The sequence below is a fragment of the Neoarius graeffei genome, chromosome 6 (assembly GCF_027579695.1).
Source record: "Neoarius graeffei isolate fNeoGra1 chromosome 6, fNeoGra1.pri, whole genome shotgun sequence".
NCBI classification, from domain to species: domain Eukaryota; kingdom Metazoa; phylum Chordata; class Actinopteri; order Siluriformes; family Ariidae; genus Neoarius; species Neoarius graeffei.
Window position 1 is genome coordinate 105,012,410 of NC_083574.1, and position 20,904 is coordinate 105,033,313.

Sequence of the window (20,904 nt, forward strand, 5' to 3'; positions counted from 1 at the left end):
ACACTGGCAGTTCCGTGTTCACAAGTTCCGTGCTCAAGCTATATATACGGCTTGCTCTAACAGACTGTATGGCTACAAACTGTCCTGCGCAGACCACTGTTTTGTAAGACAACTTATTTTGCACAAGTGTATATTTTTCTAAAGTCCATTTTTTGCTTAGGCCCCGGTCACACCGCCCGAACTTTGCTGGAGCGTTCCTTGAACGGTAGGGAGGGGGGGCCGAATTTCGACAACGCTCGTCACCGCGCACAAAATGGGAAAAAAATCGAAAACACGGGCGTTGGCTTAGCGGTGCACCGCTGAAGCCGGCGTTGCTTTAGCGTTGGTTTAGCAGTACCGTGCGGTAGCAAGCGTTGGTTTAGTGGTGACACGAGCGTTGGTATAGTGGCGTTCTGCGCATGCGGGCTTTGGCTCGGCGGGGGTATAAAGTTGGTTTAGCACCAATCATAGCAAGTCTCTCAGCATCCATGGTGATACAGTTTTACTGTAACTTTGAGCAAATTCGATATAGATGAGGTCTGAACTCAACGGCAGCTCGATTCCAAATGAGCTCCTGGTCCATTTCTCCCCGTATTTATAGCCAAATTCTGGTCCCGCTCCGACACCTCTATACCAACGCCAAACCAAAGTTCATCGCCGCCATGGATAGCTGCTTCAACGCCCGACACCGTTCCAGCAACCCCGTATCCGCTCGTAAAACGCTTACAACCGCTCCACCGAAGTTTGTGCAACGTTTAATCGCCGCCCGGGCAATGCTGGCGAAGCAGCGGTGGTCCAGCGTTCAAGATTTCCGCGTTGGCCTAGCGGACCCAAGCGTCCACGAACTTGCGTCTAGCGGTGCCAAACTTTGACTGGGCGTTGGTGGAGCGGGGGTGAACTTTGCCGGGGCGGAAAATTGCTCCCTCCTCACCGCTCGCAATATTTTGTGCAGCTCAAAACTTTCGGAGCGGTAGGAGGGCCCCTCGAGAAACATCAGCAGTGGCCGAGCGTATACGGCGTTGCTTTAACGGGGGCCAACTTTTGTTAAACGGTGGTGAACGGTTACAAGCAGTGATTAATTTTTTTCACCGCTCCAGGAACGCTCCAGCAAAGTTCGGGCGGTGTGACCGGGGCCTTACAATTTAACTTATGTCTTAATAAACACACAAAAAGTTCAATTGTTTTTGTTTTTATTGACATTCTTCAGATGTTGGACATATATATACACACACACACACACACACAAATACAATGACTTGTTTATGTACACAATTCACAGCTATGCAAAAGCTGTACAGATGTATTTGGTGATACAGTAAGTGAGCTAAATTTTAACAGTGCAAACAATGCCACAAAAAGAAAAGATTCATGCCGTTGTCATGATTCGTTGTCATGCCGACCGAGGCTGTTGTGTTTCCCGCTTGTGGTCTCGTCACTCGTCACTTCCGGAAGGGGCAGTGCTGAAGTAAGTAGCTTGATTACGTAGCTCGATAGGGTTTACATGCACTAAGTAGCTCGGCTACAATCGCATAATCTAGGTCGCGTAGCTCGATTACGAGAAATCCAGTTCGGTTCAATTTCAGCCGAGCTAAGGTGTTTCTATGCCATTTAGAACTTCGATTTCAGTCGAGCAACGGCAGAAATTAGATTTTCTCTATGTGCATGTAAACGCACTGATTGTAAACAACCTAACCCTAAAGCCAGTATTTCACTGGGATGCGACAGCTTGTGAACGTCATTCATGAGAGAGTTTCAAAAGTGTCTTGAAACATTTGCGGGGCTTCTCAATTTCCCCGCATGAGTCGCTCCTTCGTTGCTGAAATTTTGAACATGTTCAAAAAATTTGTGAGACAAAATTTCTCTCAAAATAGCTGCAAATGCATCGCTGGTGTTGCAAAGCCGTCGCGAACCCTTCTCAAGTCAGTTTCCGTGAGGCTTCCTCTACTTCCCTGGCTGCCGAGGGAAAGCCGGGCTGCAACAGCCTGCGACTAGTTGGAGACAACAATTGCGGTAAAATATGCAAATATCAATTCAGTGTGATTCCAAGTGAAAATTGTCACTAATTCACATATTTTATCACAATTGTTGTGTCTCCAACTAGTTGCGGGCTGTCGCAGCCCAGTGAGATACTACCCTTAAAGTGCATATCCTGGACCAATTTCATTATTATTTTTTTTTTATATGAAAGTATGTCCCTTTACACACTCATCCAGAAGGGTAATTTTGCATAAGGCTATCTGTCTACAGCAGAAAAAAATAAAATAACAAAGCACGTCTGGAAAAATCCCAAGGGAGTCTGGAGCCAGATTCGTGACGTCACCTGCGGAAGTGCCAGCAGGCTGCGCGAGCTTTGTACGGTTTCAGTGCACAGCCTGTGTAGACCAAGCGCTTCCATTTCTCTCTCACTGTCCGGTCTTTTGGAAAACGCTGAGTACTAATCCCATCAAGATTGGTGCTGCTACAGCCTCCTACGATACATCTGTTAACCATTTTAATAATTACGCGATAACGTTGAAGAAATTTGCAGAAAACCACCAGGTCATTTTCTCATAAATAAACCAGCGCTGGCGTAGGATTCAGAAGGAGGCGTCCCGCACGCGACGTCACGAAAATCAATGTTTGCTGGGAAATCCAAATGGCAAGTTTTTTCAGAGGCGGACCAATTCGCCTCAAATGGCTTGATTTCAACTGAATTTTTCTGGTATTATGCACGGTAAAAAAAAATTGCACAAAATGCAAAATGTGACAGATATTTGACCAATGGGGCGGCACGGTGGTGTAGTGGTTAGCACAGTTGCCTCACAGCAACAAGGTTCCGGGTTCGAACCCAGCGGCCGGCGAGGGCCTTTCTGTGTGGAGTTTGCATGTTCTCCCTGTGTCTGCGTGGGTTTCCCCCACAGTCCAAAGACATGCAGTTAGGTTGACGTGAGGTGCCCTTGAGCGAGGTACCGAACCCCTGACTGCTCCCTGGGCGCTCTAGTGTGGCTGCCCACTGCTCTGTGTGTGTGTGTTCACTGCTTCAGATGGGTTAAATGCAGAGGATGAATTTCACTGTGCTTGAAGTGTGCATGTGATGAATAAAGGTTTCTTCTTTAAAGTTTGATATTAAACAAGAGAATTACAGTACATTGATTTTGCTCCTGAATTTCTCATCTCATCATCTCTAGCCGCTTTATCCTGTTCTACAGGGTCGCGGGCAAGCCGGGGCGGCACGGTGGTGTAGTGGTTAGCGCTGTCGCCTCACAGCAAGAAGGTCCTGGGTTCGAGCCTCATGGCCGGCGAGGGCCTTTCTGTGCGGAGTTTGCATGTTGTCCGCGTGGGTTTCCTCCGGGTGCTCCGGTTTCCCCCACAGTCCAAAGACATGCAGGTTAGGTTAACTGGTGACTCTAAATTGAGCGTAGGTGTGAATGTGAGTGTGAATGGTTGTCTGTGTCTATGTGTCAGCCCTGTGATGACCTGGCGACTTGTCCAGGGTGAACCCCGCCTTTCACCAGCGATAAAGCGGCTAGAGATAATGAGATGAGATAATATTATCAGTAATAAGTGTTGTCCATCATTCTATCCCTCCAGCATGGTGTGAGACGGTGCTGATGTTGGCGGCTCCCCCGGCGGGCGGTGAGAGGCGCTGCAGCCGGCGCTGTGAGGGAAGCGGCGGCCCTGCTGTGTCCCTCCGCGCTGAACTAGTGCGGCTCAGACTCAGCCGGAATGGGTTGAGTTTTTTTTCAGCTCGGAGTTTTATTAAAAAGCGCAGAGAGGAAAAACTCCTGGGAGACTTCGGGAGGCCCCGCCGCGCTGTAAGAGCAGTGTCTCTCTCTCTCTCTCTCTCTCTCTCCAGGTCAGTGCGGCTCTTAGCTCATTTCTTTCCCGAGCTCGCGCTCCACCGGATGTGGAAGTTGATGTTGTGTTTGGTGGTAAAAAATATTTCCACTTCCCCCGGAAACCTGCCACGATTTCTAACCGATAATTTCCTGTTCGTTCCTTTAACTCCGCTCATTCCTCCCGCGCCTGATAAACTCGCACAGTCTTTAGTTTTTATCTTTATTTACTTATTTCTGATGGTTTTGTCATGGCGGCTGTTTGTGGTTCTGTGCGAGAGGAAACGGAGGCCTCGGCTTGCCTGAAGCGTTAGCTTTAATCAGTTAGCAACATGCTAACAAGCTCGGAGCTGCTGACAGACCGCGGTGTCGATTTTTATTGACGATATTCTTTAAAATCGACTGAGTGATGTGGGATTGTTCTTTTTTTTCAGTCATATCACAAAATATGAGGAAATTGAAGCCTGGGTTCGACTTTAACGTTAAGGGTTGTTTTACAATCAGGGTTCGCAAGCTAAACATCACATTTAACACTTATTACCTTCAATATCAAAAGGCTTGACTAAAACTTGTAGCCCTGTGATAGCTCTATTTACCATGCAAACAAAATTTTTGATGATAACGTTATTTTTGGTGAATATACACTACTGTTCAAAAGTTTTGGGTCACTCTGAAATGTCCTTATTTTTGAAAGAAAAGCCCTGTTCTTTTCACTTTAAACTAATCAGAAATCCACTCTATACATTGCTAATGTGGTAAATGACTATTCTAGCTGCAAATGTGTGGTTTTTGGTGCAATATCTCCATAGGTGTATAGAGGCCCATTTCCAGCAACTCTCACTCCAGTGTTCTAATGGTACAATGTGTTTGCTCATTGCCTCAGAAGGCTAATGGATGATTAGAAAACCCTTGTACAATCATGTTAGCACAGCTGAAAACAGTTGAGCTCTTTAGAGAAGCTATAAAACTGACCTTCCTTTGAGCAGATTGAGTTTCTGGAGCGTCACATTTGTGGGGTCGATTAAATGCTCAAAATGGCCAGAAAAATGTCTTGACTATATATTTTTATTCATTTTACAACTTATGGTGGGAAATAAAAGTGTGACTTTTCATGGAAAACACAAAATTGTCTGGGTGACCCCAAACTTTTGAACAGTAGTGTAGTTAAGTTTTAATGTTGAATGCCAGTAAGTTTTCTACGGAAGCCGAGAGAGGCCCTTCATATAATCCTTTTTTTTATTCACCTTGTTATCCTGAGATAACGACATAATTAATTCAGGATCTCGAGAAAACAACACCGTTATTCTGAGATCTCGAGAAAACAAAATTATTTCATGGTCTCAGCTGGATCACTGTATTTCCGTCGGTAGAGACGAAGCCGGGCCAGTCTTCTGCGGAGGTGCCGCAGACTCATTTTGAAATTGTTCCTTATTAAAAGACTTAATGCAATCTCTCCCTGTGTCAACCCCTGATCAAAATATTGCCTTATTAGGTGATCGATTATTCCAGATATTCTAATGACCAAAGTTGCGTCTATACAGAATGAGAAATAGCCCCAAAGTCAGCATATCACAAGTCTCTTGGCGCACCTGAATGAACCATTTCTCAGCTGTTTACTCGAGATCATGAAATAATTGTTTTGTTTTCTCGAGATCATGGAATAACGTTTATGTTTTCTCGAGATCTCGAATTAGTTGTGTTTTCTCGAGATCCTGAATTAATTATGTCGTTATCTCGGGATAACAAGGTGAATAAAAAAAAGGATTATATGAAGGGCCTCTCTCTCGGCTTCTGTAGTTTTCAGACTATTTTGATCAAATTAGTATGTAACTGTGTCAAAAAAATTTCCTCTCCGAGACAGCTAATTGTTCAATATAAAATAACATATCTAAAATGATTATTTTCATCCTAAAATGTGGTCAAGATATTGGGACATAAATATTAGAGACAACTAACACAAAGCTTACAGCCTTATATTTAAAAGCACTATGGAAGTAGCGGATTCTGAATTGTCAAAAAAAACCCCGTCCTCTCCGAGAATCACTTCATTTGTTTCTCCCAGCCCTGCTTAAAGCTACACTTCATCTTCTTTATCTTATAGCAGATTACACAAAACTACCATACACACGTCAAAAAATGACCTGAAATCTGTTCTTTAACTCGTCCTTCACTTAAAAACTGGTACAAGAACCGGTTTGAATCAATTTGAATTTTGGACCCCTGTGACACAAACTTTTGTAAAACTAAAACTGACTTAATGACTGTTGGATAAACTAGCAAAACATTATTCCTCAGTTTATTCATGAACAGCAGAATAAATATTTTGTTATTAGATTAGATTTATTGATCCCTCCCTCAGGGAAATTAAAATTCCAGCAGCATCATTACAGGATAAACATAGAATCGAATAGAATAGAAAAAAGAGAGAACTTCTAGATAAATTATTTACATATGAGTGATTCCACGCTTATGGGTACTGAAATGGGGACATGAACTTGTTTTTAAAAATTCACCTAAAACCATTTCTTTTTTTACCATCAGGTCACAAAACATGTAATCTTTAATGAATGATGTGTTAAAAGATAACTTTAATTTTCTGAGATGTAATAAAAACATATTTATATGCCAAAGTCAAGCCTATGAGTTCCAAAATGATGTCTGTTACATTACTTCTGTTACGATTGTCCATCTCGCGTCTGTTACAAATTAATTACAATCTAGCTCTATACCATGTTAATCTTATTGAAAGAATGTGTATGTTTATTCTACTACACATGTTTATTAATTATATTTGCTAAAACATCACCTTCCTATGTTTCAAAAAGTAATTCTACATTGTTAAAATTGAGAATATATATGTCCACAACACTTCTGTTACGTTCTGACTTTGGCATATAAATATGTTTTTATTACATCTCAGAAAATTAAAGTTATCTTTTAACATATCATTCATTAAAGATTACATGTTTTGTGACCTGATGGTAAAAAAAAGAAATGGTTTTAGGTGAATTTTTAAAAATAAGTTCATGTCCGGGCGGCACGGTGGTGTAGTGGTTAGCGCTGTCGCCTCACAGCAAGAAGGTCCTGGGTTCGAGCCCCGGGGCCGGCGAGGGCCTTTCTGTGCGGAGTTTGCATGTTCTCCCCGTGTCTGCGTGGGTTTCCTCCGGGTGCTCCGGTTTCCCCCACAGTCCAAAGACATGCAGGTTAGGTTAACTGGTGACTCTAAATTGAGCGTAGGTGTGAATGTGAGTGTGAATGGTTGTCTGTGTCTATGTGTCAGCCCTGTGATGACCTGGCGACTTGTCCAGGGTGAACCCCGCCTTTCGCCCGTAGTCAGCTGGGATAGGATCCAGCTTGCCTGCGACCCTGTAGAAGGATAAAGCGGCTAGAGATAATGAGATGAGAAGTTCATGTCCCCATTTCAGTACCCATAAGCGTGGAATCACTCATATACATATTCTTGTTGTTTTTACTCATGCGCTTTGTTGTTTGGAAGTTTGTTTGTTATAAGTGTTTAATCGGTAAAATGAGTGTACAGTTTAAGTAGGTGGAGTTTATCAGTATTGTTCAATAGATCACTCATCACTGTGTTTTCAGAAACACTGTACATAAGGAATAAAATATCAGTCCCCCCAGGATTCCACGGGCCTTTTTTGTGATTGTTGCGGGCTAAAATGTCTGATGTTGCGGGGTTTTCCAAAAAATTGCAATGAAAGTTGCGGTGTTTTTTTAGGTTTTTGTTGCGATTACATTGCGGGAGGAAGTGAAAGTTACGAGAAATTGTTGCGATTTTCTCTTTTTGTGATTAAAATTGAGTGATATGTTAAATATTAAGTTATTACTGAAAAACTATTGATTAAAAAAACAAAGACACTGAGAAATGGTCCTATAAACAACTTTACCAATATAAAAGATTACCAGGACTACAAAAATGCAGAAAAATAGGCTTTACTTATCCAAATGCACCTGTTGGTTCAAAAGTTAAAGTGCAGAGAACCTCACAGCACAACATGAAGTTACCTTAAAGATCTGATGACACGAACATGACTCTATGCAATTTCTTAAATAAACTATACAACATGGCAAACATGTTAGATTTCTGTTATAATTACGTGAAAAGAAGCTGTTGTTACGCAAATATCCAACTTTTAATTGCACAGCGCAAGAAAACTGGGTCCGTGGCTCACGGCCATGTTGTGACGTCAGCGGAAGAACACGCTGCGGTTCACTGGCTGTTCTACTCTGGTTCTACTCAATGAAAATGGCGCATGAAAACGCCGGTGAACTCTCTAGTGCTAGCTCTTCCTCTTCTGGGAGTCTAGAATTGTGTTGATCTCTTCCGAATAGAATCTATGATAGCCTACCCTCTTTACCCTTTGCCTCTCGTTGCTAGGCGGCAGTTATATGAAAGCCGCAAGCTTTCACAAGCAAATACATGACTGATATCACGCCGACTTTATGATTACATTTATGATTATCATGTAGAATCTATAGCTCTACGTACCTTTATCTTATGTCGTTTCACAACACATGTTCTGACAGGAGGACTGTCTTTGGATCCGGCATAGCTACTAGTAGACCCCCTCCGGAATACTGGCAGTGTTGCCAGATTGGGAGGTTTCCCGCCCAGTTGGGCGGTTTCAAGTGCATTTTGGTGGGTTTTGAACATATTTTGGGCTGGAAAACTTCAGCAGTATCTGGCAACAGATACTGCTGACATTTTCCAGCCCAAAATATGTTCAAAACCCACCAAAAAATGCACTTGAAACCACGCAACTGGGCGGGAAACCTCCCAATCTGGCAAAACTGTGTAGGCACTGCTGATGGTAGTAACACACGTTTGTGCTGAACTGCACACCCAAGAGATTCTTTTAAACTGGGAAGGGTGTCAAAACAATCCAAATCGAAGTGTTCAGAGCACAGGACGGATGTTGGTGAGGACTCCCACTTGTCACGAGTGCGCTTGACTTGCTTCACCCACTTCGCATGCAGCTCGGGATCTCTGGGAAACTTGAATAAACTTACCCCATCCTTGTGGGTTTTGGAGCAAAAGCCGGCAACACAACGCGAAGGCATAATAACTATATATATAATAATGTATAATAATGTCTAATAAAAATACTAATAATGATAAACTGAACACCTCTCACATCAACAACAAACTGGTAAGTTAGGAGGAAGGTTCTTTCGCTGACGTCATATAGCTCCTCCTCCTCCTTCGTCTCCTGGGTGCTGCAGCCCCGTCAAATTTGCCCAAATAGCCGCGTTTTTTATCATAACTTGTAAAATAGGCGCCTTCGTGAATTAATATATGGATCATCGGGAATTACTTTTTATGTTATAAAACATCGCCAAAGATGTCAAAAACGTGTCATCAGCACTTTAAAATATAATATAAATGCCTCAGCTTTCAAAACTATTAATACTAGTACTGTGTGCAGGCAGTCTCTCCTGAAGACTAAATTAAACAATAATTATAAACTAATAAAATAAATGGCTCAGGCTTCATAGAAGAAAAAAAACAATTTGAACAGAATCTCTCAGTATGATGCTGAAGCTGCCTAAACAATGGAAAATAAAATACCATTTTGGCAAAAATGTTGGCATCCATTAATTTCTTGTATTAAGTAAAAAAATAATGTAAAGTGCGCACAGTCCTTCAATGTAAACATCACACACTTTCAGTAACAGAATTTAAGCCTATATAAACACTGACTCGCACATGCTGCTTCTCTTGAACGGAAACACGGAAGTAAGCAGTGTTGCCAGATACTGCTGATGTTTTCCAGCCCAAAATATGTTCAAAACCCGCCAAAATGCACTTGAAACCGCCCAATCTGGCAACACTGGAAGTAAGGCGGAAGGTAGTTTGTCGACGTCACCTCAAGACGACGCCAACGATTGGTCAAATTTGCGGGAAAGTTGCGGTGATTGGATATAATTGCAGCACCGCCCTGAATTCGCGGGGATTGGTTGAATTTGCGTTGAAGTTGCAAATCGCAACATCGCGAAATCCTGGAGGCTCTGAAATATACAGTGAGTTGGTGATTATTGTGACCGGATGAAGAACCATGATGTCAAGTTTATTTCGATAGTACTTTTAACAATAGACATTGTCGCAAAGCAGCTTTAAGGCCAGTATCTCACTGGGCTGCGACAGCTTGCGAACATCATTCACGAGAGAGTTTCAAAAGTGTCGTGAAACATTCATGGGGCTTCTCAATTTCCTCGCATGAGTTGCAGAGTGTCGCTCCTTCGTCGCTGAAATTTTGAGCATGTTCAAAAAATTCACGCGACAAAATTTCTCTCAAAATAGCCGCAAATGTGTCGCAAAGCCGTCACAAACCCTTCTCAAGTCAGTTTCCGTGAGGCTTCTTCTACTTCCCTGGCTGCCGAGGGAAAGCCGGGCTGCGACAGCCTGCAACTAGTTGGAGACACAGCAATTGCGGTAAAATATGCGAATATAAATTCAGTGTGATTCCAGGTGAAAATTGTCACTAATTCGCATATTTTATTGCAATTGTTGTGTCTCCAACTAGTCGCAGGCTGTCGCAGCCCAGTGAGATACTACCCTTACAGAATTAGAATGATTTTAAACATGAGCTAATTTTATCCCTAATCTATGCTCTGTGATGTGAAACAGAACATTCCTGATTCACCCTGTAGTGGGGCAGCATAGCTAACCTATTGTGCATTTTGTGATACAAGCACCAAATTTGGCACAAATGTACATTGACATATGGTGAACATTTCCAGATATTGAGCCACTCGGAATTCTCTCTTCATGTCCGCCATATTGGAATTCAAAATGGCCGCCATTTGAAATCTACATTTGCGCTTATCTGACCTAAACTTCACTTCCCTGTTGTTTCCATTCTGTGGACTGTTACATGAAGAATAGATATTTTTATATTCCAATTAAATTTAAGGTAATACTAGCACTGTGTTTGCCATCCAGACTGGTCCTATTGCAAGAGGATAGTGATGACCACATCAGTGGATTTTATACTTTTCCTCATTAAATAATATTTGGTGCAGGTGATGACCTAATCAATACCTCATTAAGTAAAATGAGATGTGTTGGAATCCCAGCACAGACACTGGAATGAAATGGCTGCCGTACACAGAGATGCTGATTTAAGAAAAGATTTAAGTGGTCTCTTATTTCTTTTTTTTTCCAGAGCTGTATGTCATGTCTCTACACAAAATAGCCCATATTATTGAGAAATGGATTGATCAGTATAGTTTGCAAAATTATTTACAAATAAAAAAATTAATTTGTCAACTGTTCACCCTCCATTGGTGTAAAACCCCTAAATTAGTTATGGTTAAATCAGCTGAAAGTTTCCAGAAACTATGAGGTGATTTCCATTCTAAAGACAGTGATTTGATTGTAGAAAGCTCCAGGGTTTATTAGAGAGCATACTTAAGCAAACAGCATCATGAAAACCAATAACCTATGAAAACACATGCAGGACAAGGTTCTGAAAAAGTGTCAATTAGGGTTTGGTTATTAAAAAAATATCCCAAACTTGGAGCACCCACAGAGCAATATTAAATCCATCATTTTAAAAAAAGGAAAGAATTTGGTACAATCATGAGGAAGTCATCCACCAAAAGTCAGTGACTGAGTAAGTAACCAAGAGGCAGAGGACGGAATAGATGCTCATTCTTGTTCATCAGCATTATCTAGTTGTTCCAGTTAAACTTTCAGGAACACACACCTTCTCCTGCTTGACAATGCAGTCACCTTCACCCTTCCATCCATCCATCCATCCATCCATCCATTATCTGTAGCCACTTATCCTCTCCAACAGGGTCACAGGCAAGCTGGATCCTATCCCAGCTGACTACGGGTGAAAGGCGGGGTACACCCTGGACAAGTCGCCAGGTCATCACAGGGCTGACACATAGACACAGACAACCATTCACACTCACATTCACACCTACGCTCAATTTAGAGTCACCAGTTAACCTAACCTGCATGTCTTTGGACTGTGGGGGAAACCGGAGCACCCGGAGGAAACCCACGCGGACACGGGGAGAACATGCAAACTCCACACAGAAAGGCCCTCGCCGGCCCCGGGGCTCGAACCCAGACCTTCTTGCTGTGAGGCGACAGCGCTAACCACTACACCACCGTGCCGCCCGTCACCTTCACCTACTTTAGGATAATTAGCCTATTGCTTAACTGTTGGAACTCCTTCAGGTTCCATATCAAACCTAGAACAACACAGAATCTAATCAATAACTCAAACTTGTCAAAACAATTTTTACTTCACAGACTTTGAGTAAAATGTTGTCTTGTCAAAAATACATGATGATGAATATTCATCTCTCATGAATTAAGTGGAGTACTGTAATAAAGTATGTCATTTTGAAAAATGGATACCAGCAAATATTGTCATGTACTATAAAAATATTTGACCCAGAGGTAATCGCACATGTAGAATTCAAGTGGCGGCCATTTTGAAATCCAATATGTTGGCTAATTTATAAAGATACACAATGCAGATTGTAACCATCGGATTCCTTTCCTCCCAAAACCTACATTTGGACACCAGAATCGAGTCAATAGCAGCATTAGACCCAAAGATAATCGAAAATGTAGATTTCAAACAACGGCCATTTTGAATTCCAATATGGCGGACATGAAGGGAGAATTCCGAGTGGCTCAATATCTGAAAATGTTCGCCATATATCAATGTACATTTGTGCCAAATTTGATGCTTGTATCACAAAATGCACAATCCTTTTGAATATTCGAGCTAAACCGCCCCACTACTGAAGTTTATTTCACAGTAATATCCAGCTCGCTGTACATCAATAGATCAATAATTTGACACAACATATTGATTTAAATTTTTTTTTCATTTCTTCTGTTTAAAAAAAAAACTCAGTCTGTTAGATCTTACATTTGGAACTGCATTCGTAATAGTGTAAACTCTAGCCTTCTTAAGATCAGCCTTTCAGAAAGGTCTTCCATGGTGTTTTCTGATGAAGTGTTTTTTTTTTTTTTTGCCCAAGGGTGTCGCGAATTTGATTATTAAAGCAACAAAATTTAGCAGGCGTGTTTCTGCAAATGGAGATGATTGGGTGTGGTCCTCCAGAGTCTCTGATCAGATCTCTGCCCATAGCAACATCTGCTGTTCAGAAATAACAGACCATAGAACGACGTACTTGACCAATCAGAACCGAGAATTCAAGAAAGCCGTGTAACATCTAGAGGATGTTACATGGTGGGGCGAAAATATGACGTTTATCTTCGAGTGGTGAATGTATTTTTCAAAACACAAAGATAAACTTTATATCTTCGTGCCACTGTGTAATGTTCTTGATATTATATGGACACATCCACAAAAAAAAACCCAACAATGCAAGTTAATCAAAATAATTGTAATTTTGAACCGATTTGCGTTTTTGACGACACGTGTCTAGTCAGTGGGAAAACAGTGGGAGTGACGTCATCGTAGTGAAATATCGGGAATTATTATCCATACAGGACACTTTTTCGATGGAATAAAAACGTGTTCTGTTCCCCGCTAGCAGGTTTCATTCATTTGGTTTGATAGCATGCAACATTGTTAGCATGTTGCTTATCCTACATGTATTACGTCACCCTACCCAATGGAGAATGAGTGTTGAACACGGTTTACGATATTGCACGTTATCAAGACAACATGACACATTGGAGCTCATGCAAAGATCCGATGACAAAACTTTTCTGCTGCTCATAATTGACAGAAATGCTCTTTTCAAGATCTTAGAGATACGAATTGGAGTGAAAACGCTTGTCGGGTTGTTGAAGTGTATTTACAGTGGAACATCAGCAGCAATCAAGCATGCGACATCAGCCTTCCAGACTTTCTCTGGCTATAGGCAAGGAGGCCTAGAATCCCCCTGTATCTTCAACATCTTCCTTGACTTCATTCTGAGGTGTATTCTAGACCGGGTGTATCAATGAGGGTGTATCCTCATCAAGTATGAAATTCTTTTTACTTGTATAAACAGAAGTCAACGATGGGAGCATCCTTGCAAGGGAGAGACTCGCCTCATCCAAGTTAGTTATGCAGACGATATTGTCATCTTCTGTAAAAGCGTTTCCGAAATGGAGAATATGCTGAGGATATGCGATGAGGAGTTTGCCAGGTTTGGACTAACAATATCAGCATCCAAAACAAAGACAATGTGTTTCAGGCTACATCCACACGACAACGGCAACGAGATGTTATTTAAAAATATATCGCGTCCAAATGGGCAACAATCAGTAAAATATCAGGTCCATATGGCAACGCAACGCTTGCTGAAAACGATGCAATACACATGCCACACCTCTAGGGGCGCTATAAGACAGTCCCTTCAGAGACACCAGAACAATAGAAGAAGTAAGGACGCATGCGCATAAACTATTATGCGCGAGACTTCATATTAGCCACAAAGTCAGGAAAATCTGTTTGTAAAATTACGTTATAATGACCAAATACAATGAAAAGTATTTTTCCAGTCTCACCTGTGAAAGGTAATCCCATGTGATCTCGTTTGGACAGAAAACCTGTTGGTACAGTTAAACGCAGCTAATCTTTATTCTCCGCTTTGACCTCTCCAATATGGCGGCAAGGATGACGTATGATTCTACGCGGAAGGCGGCGTCTTTAATGGTCCGGAATAAATTGGATTAATTTGCTCCTCTACGCCCTTTTTGAGGAATGTATTGTCGGACTTAAATCAACATCTGAAGAGGTGAGATCGCTCCTTTTTTCCCCTATTTTTGCTGGCGGGATTGCACCATTACACAATAAATATTCACAATGAAAATATTTTGTAAGCGCGTTTCATGAACCAAGTTATAGGATTTGTTGACAGCTCGCATCGCATCGCAATGAGAAGATCATTGGCACTACTGGTGTTAAGAATCAGACCATTTCATAAATGAATATTTTGCTGTAGAGCTGCAGTGTTTGTACAATTGCATGTTTTTGCTTCACTATTACTGTCACTATTCTGCTTCTTGCATTACTACTGTGAACTAACACTGAACATAATAATAATAATAATAATAATAATATCCAAGCTCGTGTTTCACTCTCACTAGTGCTCTGTAAGGCTTTTTCCTGGTGATATTCGTTACACTTCTACCCGGCGTGAAGCACTCACAGTCATGTGGTTGTGACGTCATCGTAAACAAATCCGTTCTACTCATCCAGACGACTTCACAACGGCAACGTTGCCAGATCTTTCCACTCTGGAACCCGTTCTCAAAAAGATTGCGTTTTGGGCACCCAAAACGCCGGTGCCGTGTGGACGCCAGGCCTAAACGATAAGCAATTGTATCGGAGTCACCTGAATCCGTTGCCGTGTGGACAGGGCCTCAGTGTTCCTCAAGAAAAAGAAGGTGTTGAGCTCCCTCATTAAAATGAGAGATACGCCTATCAAGAATGTTATCAGCTTCACCTATCTCAGTCGTACTATATCAAATGTGGAAGGTCATTCAGCATTCACGGTCCAGCGCACTGCTTCAGCTCATAAAAAGTGGAATGAGTTTAAAAACTGTACTCACAGACCGTCGGATAAAGTTGTCCACGCGTGTAAAGTTTCTAACCGTTTGTGTTCGCAGTCGCCTCACCTACAGTACTCAGGCATGTTACCTTAATGCCTCGCAGCTGGCAAAGTTGGAATCCGCATGGATAATTTTCTCAGAAAACTTGTCTGCAACGGCTTCGTGCGTGTTAATTCTCAAAAAAAAAAGACCAAGAGGTAGGGGTAGAATCCCAGCTGTAGAGGAGGACGATGTTGACTGGCACTACAAATACACCAACAACGATTTCCTCACCCGCTCCTCGTCAAGCTGTACTTTGTACCTTACTCAGCACCTGAAGTATATTGCTCATGTTACAAGACTTTCTAATTCTGCACTGCAAAAACAAATACTGTTCTGTTCTAACAACAAGCCGTACACTCGTAACATCTAGACAATCTATGAAAAATTAACTGGACTTGCCCCAGTCCAACTACAGAGGGAGATGCAGAACAAACAGAGGTTCCTGCCCTGATTCAAGTTCAAAGTGTTACTTGTCATATGCACAGTAAGGACATGTCCTCTTGCACAAGGAAATTCTTAGTTTGTTGTCCACCATGAATGCCAATTACAAATACAAATGAATAAATAGATGGAAGAAATAATACAAAGTAAAGGCAATGTAGTGCAAAATAAAAACAAAAAAAACAGTATAGTATAAAATAAAGGTGAATGTAGTGTAAAATAGGCAGTATAATACAAAAATAAAGCAATGATCGGACGTAGCAGCAAAAAAGGGCAGTAATGTGCAAACAAATGTAAACAGTCAAGGACAGTTTACAGGGAGGTAGTCCATAGTTATAGACTCCTGTCAGCTGTTCAGGAGTCTGATGGCGGTGGGAAAGAAAGAGTTCTTTCATCTGATAATCTTATATTTCACACTTCTGTACCTCTGGCCTGAGGGTAGGAGTGTGAACAGTCCATGCTGGGGGTGGTTGGGGTCTTTGAGGATGGAGGCGGCTCTCCTGTGGACTCTGCAGTGGTAGATACTCTGCAGAGAGGGCAGTGGAATTTTGGTGATCCTCTCAGCAGTCTTCACCACCCTCTGCAGGCATTTGTGGTCCATAGCTGTAGTGCTGCTGTACCACACAGTGATGCAGTTGGTCAGGATGCTGTCAATCATGCAGCTGTAGACGTTACTGAGGATCTTGGACGGCATACCAAACTTCCTCAGCCTCCTCAGAAAGTACAGCTGCTGTTGAGCCTTCCTAACCAGCTGTGTGGTGTTAGGTGTCCATGTGAGGTCCTCACTGATGTGAACACCCAGGTATTTGAAGCTGCTCACCCTCTCCACCTCAAGCTCCTGGATGAACAGTGGCCGATGAGGTCTCTTCTCCTTCCTCATGTCCACTATCATCTCCTTCGTCTTGTCCGTGTTGAGGGTGAGGTGGTTGTCCTCACACCATGACACCAGACTGGCCACCTTCCTCCTGTAGGCTGTTTCGTCTCTGCCAGTGATGTGTCCTATCGCTGCGGTGTCATCTGTGATCTTCAGGATAATGTTGTCCTTGTGGGAGGCGACACAGTCGTGGGTGAACAGGGTGTACATGATGGGGCTGAGGACGCATCCCTGTGGGGTGCCAATGTTTGTGATGATGCTGGTTGAAGTCCTATTACCAATCCTGACAGTCTGGCGCCTGCCAGTCAGGAAGTCGAGGAGCCAGTCACAGAGAGTGGGGTGCAAACCAAGTGTGGACAGTTTATGAATGAGTTTGTGGGGGATGACAGTGTTGAAGGCAGAGCTGTAGTCAACAAAGAGCATCCTGATAGAGTCTTTGTTTTCCAGGTGGGAGAGGGAATAATGGAGGGCAGCACTGATGGTGTCTGAGGTGGACCTGTTGGGCCTGTAGGCATACTGCAGGGGCTCCAGGGTTTTTGGTATGCTGTTCTGAATGTGGGCCAGTACCACTGTCTCAAAGCACTTTGAGATGATTGGAATGAGTGCTATTGGCCTGTAATCATTCAGGCAGGTGGGTGGACTCTTCTTGGGAAGAGGGATGATGGTTGTGGTCTTGAAGCAGGAGGGAACGGTGCTCTGGCTGAGGGAAAGGTTGAAGATGGTGGTGAAAACATCAGCCAGCTCATTGGCACGTACTCTGAGGGCCCACCCAGGGATGTTGTCTGGTCCTGCTGCCTTCCTGGGGTTAATCTTGTTCTCAGCTTTGTGTACCTGGCCTGATGAGACTGTTGGTGGGGGGGATGGGGGTTGGGTGGTCCAGATGTGTGTGTGTGTGTGTGTGTGTGTGTGTGTGTGTGTGTGTGTGTGTGTGTGTGTGCTTCCTCTCTGTGCTGTAGCTGGAGGTCTCAAAGCGGGTGTAGAAAGTGTTGAGGTCATCTGGCAGGCTGTCTGTGGAGCTGATGGTGCTGGTGGTGGGCCTGTAGTCTATGATGTGCTGCAGGCCTTGCCACATCTGCCTGGGGTCAGCAGTAGAATAGAAGCTGTCCAGCTTCTCTCTGTACTGCCTCTTGGCTGCTGTAATGGCTTTCCTCAGTCCATACTTCACCGCTTTGTACTCCATTTCATTGCCTGATCTAAATGCAGCATGCATCGTACCTGACTGTTTACCCAGGGCTTTTGGTTGGGGAACTTCCTGATCTGTATGGTGGGCACGATGTTGCAGACACATGTGCTGATGTACCCAGTCACTTACTCAGCATAGTCCTGTATACTGACAGAGGAGTCCTCCAAAGTGGCTGCAGCTTTAAACACATCCCAGTCTGTCCAAGCAAAACAGTCCTGAAGGGTGCCCTCAGTCTCTGGGCTCCAGAGTTTGACTTGTTTGTTGACAGGGTTTCTTTTGTTTTAGTTTTGTCTGTAGGCCAGATATAGAAACAAAGAGAGGTGGTCCGAGTGTCCGAAGTGGGGGCAGGGTGCGGCCGTGTATGCACAGTGTATGTTGCTGTAAACATGGTCCAGTGTGTTCTTATCACGGGTGGGGATGTCCACATGTTGATAATATTTAGGGAATACAGTCCATAAATTGCACTGATTAAAGTCGCCGGCGATGATAAAAACAGCGTCGGGATGAGCCGTCTCTAACACGCTGATGTCATCGTAGAGTTTGCTGAGTGCTGCCGTGGAGTTAGCTCACGGGGGGATGTAAACAGCGGCCAAAAACACAGCAGTGAATTTCCTTGGTAGATAATAGGGGTGGCATTTCAGCAATAACAGCTCCACATCTGGCGAACAGTGCTTATAGACAGTCTGTATATCTCCACACCAAGAGTTGTTAATAAACACACACACACACACACCTCCCCCTTTAGCCTTACTGGAGGCTGCGGTCCGGTCTCCTTGGTGTACAGAGTGAGTCTGTAGCTGAATGGTGCATTCTGGGGTTTTGTCTGAGAGCCAGGTCTCGGTGAAAATTAGAGCACAGCACTCTCTTATTTCCCGCTGTGCTGTGATTCTGGCTCTTAATTTGTCCAGTTTGTTTTCCAGAGACCACACGTTGGCTAGCAGGAGGCTGGGTAGCGGTGGTCGGCTAGCATGGAGCCCCCCCTCGCTTGCGTCGCCGTCTCCGGAGCACTCTCCTGGGCTCAGCATGCTCACTCAGGCCCGGTGCTTCAGGGCCTTCCTGGGGCTGGTGGTGGTGGTTGCGGGAGCGAACAATGAGTTGTAGCTCCAGTGGTATAAACCCAGTAAATTCCAAATGGCTGTGTGTGTTAGCGATGTCCAGCAGTGCCTGTCTGTTATATGTTAGCAGTGCATGATATTTGTGCACTGCAGAAAGAACAGAAAATACACAAAAAAGAAGAAAAAGCCGGCATTCAAGAGCGGCGCGAGCAAACACATCCGCCTCGGGGGGGCGCCATTATCAAAAATTATTGGATGAGATCCTGGGCACCCAACCTGCTGTAGCAGCAGATGGGGAACGATGATGATGATGATGATGCATGCACACAATCATTTCTTTGTCCACTGGGAAAGAGACGATGAGGCTACTGCTAGGATTACCCATGCTATAATTAAGCACTAAATAAACTGAAATTAAAGAAAAATAAAAAAAAACTGGAAAAGAGACATGTTGGTGACGTAAAACTTCTGCGTTAGCGAGCAATTGTGACGATTTGTAAACAAACATGGCCACCAGGTTTGCTTCATTGAAAGTGGAAGATTTTGAGAGAATTTTGGCTGCCAGGTCACTCCGTTGTGTGTCGCTGTTGATGCTGATTTTAAAAGTAACTCAGTAAATTACACAGGGAAACTAATAATAATATTCAGATTGACTGCACTAGCATTGGCCTTCGCTAACACTACACCGGCTGGAAAGTAACTGCACTGCCGTGCTAACAGCACCGAGTCGCGGGTAAGCTAGTGTTGGCCTTTGAGAATGCTGATATGACGAGAATGTGTATGTGTAATAATATTGGCTGGCTTTTTTTTCGTGGTCTATCAGATATATTCCATTCAGCTACTCGTCTTCAACTCGTTCAGTATCATACGAGCTGAATGGAATATATCTGATAGACCACTCAACGCCAGCCAATATTATTTAAATGTCACTCAGATCCGTGTATTTCAGATGAAAAATGCGAGTTTTTCAACATGAGAAGATAAACTTCATATCTTCAACCCAATGTGCGACTTTTCTTTTTTATTATATCGACACATTCACAAACAAAAAGTCCTCAGATTTATCAAAACAATTCATCGATTTCTTCACGAGTGACAGAGATTTATGTCACGGTTTTGGTTCTCCATGTCCCGGATGGAGCTCGGATGAAAAATATCAGTGGAGTATTTCCCACTAAAACACTCGTCTCCATAGAATATATCAAAGCTACACATGTTCACAAAGATATCATTGTAAAAAACACCAATCCAGGAAGTAACTGGAGATAATCAGTAAAAATGATGACCGACGTTGCGAAGATTAAACACGGTACACAGAGTTTCCAGAGAAACGTGACGTTTTAGACAAAAGTCCTTCATCAGCTGTGTAAACAAAGTGTTTCTGAGGCTCGAGTAAACATCTGAAAGGGTTGATAATAGCTTTTATTCGAACATGATGTTTATTCCCATGTGGATCTCAAGTGAAGAGATTGTAGAATAAATAGCAGCTCTGAACAACAACTAATGATACAAACAGAGATCAGCACGACATCCGTCACTGGAAAGGAGAAATCTGAAACATCCTGATTCTCTGCCATCGTCACGTACAGTGCTGAGTGTGTTCAACATCTGTGTACATCAGGTAGATTAATTAAAATGTATTTTATCTGCAGACACGATTAATGAGGAACTGAGAGGGAAAATAATCGATATTCGTACTATAACATCTGCGTATTGGAGGCATATTGAGTGGACATACTGGGAGAAAAGTAAAGCACAATGCATCAGAATGTATAAATGATGGTTTTATAATCACATTGTGGCACTTAAACACTCCATACAGAAAAGGAAAATATTTCAAAGTACGTTTCTGGAGTTTATGTCGATATCTGAAATGGACGTTTTTTTATTTTTAAGAAAACATAAATTTTCAGATATATGTTTGGCTTTTTTTCGTGGTCTATCGAATATATTCCATT

General features: G+C 42.9%; 1 protein-coding gene across 3 annotated transcripts in view; it reads left to right on the forward strand.

The window, feature by feature from the left end:
• The first annotated feature begins 3,612 nt into the window (after window positions 1–3,612).
• Window positions 3,613–20,904, forward strand: part of gabpb1 (GA binding protein transcription factor subunit beta 1) — a 43,974-nt gene continuing 26,682 nt past the window's right edge. Inside the window, exon 1 of one of the 3 annotated variants that reach the window (XM_060924277.1) lies at window positions 3,613–3,814. The gene's annotated coding sequence lies outside the window, so the exon portion shown is untranslated. Of the gene's footprint in view, window positions 3,815–9,765; window positions 9,831–20,904 lie in introns of those variants that run through there. The other 2 variants (XM_060924276.1, XM_060924278.1) reach the window with 2 other exon arrangements.